Genomic DNA, 2,517 nt, shown 5'->3' on the forward strand with positions numbered 1-2,517 from the left:
TGTCAGAGTTACAGCCTGGGGTCTGTCAGAGTTACAGCCTGGGGTCTGTCAGAGTTACAGCCTGGGGTCTGTCAGAGTTACAGCCTGGGGTCTGTAGGAACAAGGTTTAAACCTTAATGTTTGAACACCGGAGTTTTTTTAAAAGAGCAGAACATAGATATGAATGAGGTCAGCTCAGACCGTACTGATGAATTAATGATGACTTGTCTGAGTGGACCCATTACCAAATTTTAAACTTCAATCCTCAAACAGTTCATGGAAACCCAATTATTGAACACTTTGTACAGCTGTCGGTTTTCTATTAAAGTTATTCCAGCAAAAATATTATATTTCTCCAAAATGTGCTACAGTATGCTGCTGCCACTGGTGTACAGGTTTATGAAATAATGTGTGAATGTTGGAGACAGAAAGTGTTTTAAGATGGCAGAGACACATTTAAATCTTAACTAGTCATCATCAAGTAGCAACAAATAAACTCTGGCGGTACGGTTAGTTTCTGGTTTGGTTAGATAAGATGGAAGAGGGTTAGTTAAAGACGTGTCTCTGTGCTTCAAAGATGACTTCAAAGTAAAAGTGTTTGTTTGTTTCAACCGTGTGGGCGATAAACAGAGACCAACCCACACTGAGTCGGAGCAGATATCATCACACATCAAACTCTTTGATTCATATTTATGACCAGCAGCTCTCTGAACTTTAACCCTCAGGCAGCCCACTGCACCTCTGACAGCAGGTCACCTTAAACTAAATGCTTGCAGTAGTTTGAGCAGAGATGAGCTGCAGGTCTGCAGAGACCAGCGAGAGAAACAGTGCCCCCCAGTGTTTAATACAGGCCTATAAAAACAGGGTGGGGGGTCTGGTCTGAGTGGAAACACAGTCCCATCAGTGTGTCCAACTAGACAATTGAACCTAAAGCTGATCATAGCAGTAAATGAAAAACTGCTCCATCTATCAGAATCTATGAAAAAGAAGAGTTTATTTTTCAGACCCGGTGCTGTTTAAAGAGTCAGAGTGGGTTGAACAAGTATTCACCCCCTTAGTATCTATCTGCCTTATAGCCTGGACATAGATGGGTTTTTGTTTGGTTCAGTCCTCAGAGGTAACTTCCTGTTTGTCTGTTCTGTTGGTGACACTGATGCTGCAAGATAAGATAAGATAAGATAAAATAAGATAAGATAAGATAAGATAAGATAAGATAAGATAAGATAAGATAAGATAAGATAAGATAAGATAAGATAAGACAAGACAAGTTAAGATAAGATAAGATAAGACAAGACAAGTTAAGATAAGATAAGATAAGATAAGACAAGACAAGACTTTATTGTCATTGTACCGAGCACAATGAAATTACAGTTCAGAACACCCATTCAGAAGAAGACAGAACATAAACTGGCAGCTTTATAAGAAGTGGTGGTTTGCTAAGAATAAAACTGAAAAGGGACATGTGTGTATTCACCCTGCTTTTGTGTTGTAGCTCCAACTTTTAACTTTTAAAGTTAAACATTTAGTTCAAGAAGATCCACCTGTGAGGAATTAAAGTGACAAATAATATCACCCCCAATTTACACTACATGCGTTCCGTCTCCGCTCCGGTCTGACCTCTGCAGCAAATAAGCACCCATTATAACCAGTGAGAGTGTTTACACTGGCTGCGCAGGGCGGCGGTGAGCGGACGGTGATCCATCAAAATTAGAACAGATCCTATTTTTGACGGATGCCGGAGCTGCGCCAGAGTCAAGTTTTAAAGATTACGTCGCACCAACAGGAAAAGACACGAGCACAACATCCTTATTTTTAAAATAAGACACTATTCGGCAGAATAATTTGTCGGAATAATGTCGAAATTGCAGCTATATTAATAAATATTTGGATATATTTCTACACAAATGCTGTCAGAATGTATCGTTCTGTTTGGGAAGCAGATGGAAACATGTAGCATGAAGCATTATGTCTACACACACGATACACATGGATTTTATTTTGAAATCAGAAGTTCCAGAAAGCCGACAGCGAGAAAGTTTCAACATAGATAACAAAAGTCTTTGAATCGTTGTTTTCAGCTGTGTTTGGAGTTTGTCTTTCACAGAATTAATAATTTTTTGCTCTGACTTCCACACTTATCACTGAATTTATCGCACGATCTCCTTCCTGCACGTCTGTCGGACCGGAGCGGGGCGGAGGTAGGATAAACTGGACTTGAAACGCTCCGCTGTGACCTGCGCAGCGCAGCGGTGACGGAACGCAAGTAGGTCTGTGTATTGGCAAGAATTTGGCGATACGATACATATCATGACAGAGGAGTCACGATACGATATATCCCGATAAATTGCGATACTGTAAGCAAGGCGATATATTGTGATTTTTTTGTCCAAAAATTCTATTAAATAAAAACCTCTTACAGGGAAAAAAATGAAAAACCAAAATTCATTGTCTCAGAAAATTCTAATATTACATAGACATACTTTTGATACATTTAGCTGTGTTCTGCTTTGTATGTGTTTTATTTTATTTGTTTCATAT

General features: G+C 39.3%; 1 protein-coding gene across 7 annotated transcripts in view; it reads right to left on the reverse strand.

The window, feature by feature from the left end:
- LOC106530896 (suppressor of tumorigenicity 7 protein homolog) overlaps positions 1-2,517 on the reverse strand; it is a gene marked incomplete in the record, with an annotated part of 79,728 nt that overhangs the window by 648 nt on the left and 76,563 nt on the right.

This window comes from Austrofundulus limnaeus, unplaced genomic scaffold (assembly GCF_001266775.1).
Source record: "Austrofundulus limnaeus strain Quisiro unplaced genomic scaffold, Austrofundulus_limnaeus-1.0 Scaffold573, whole genome shotgun sequence".
NCBI lineage: Eukaryota > Metazoa > Chordata > Actinopteri > Cyprinodontiformes > Rivulidae > Austrofundulus > Austrofundulus limnaeus.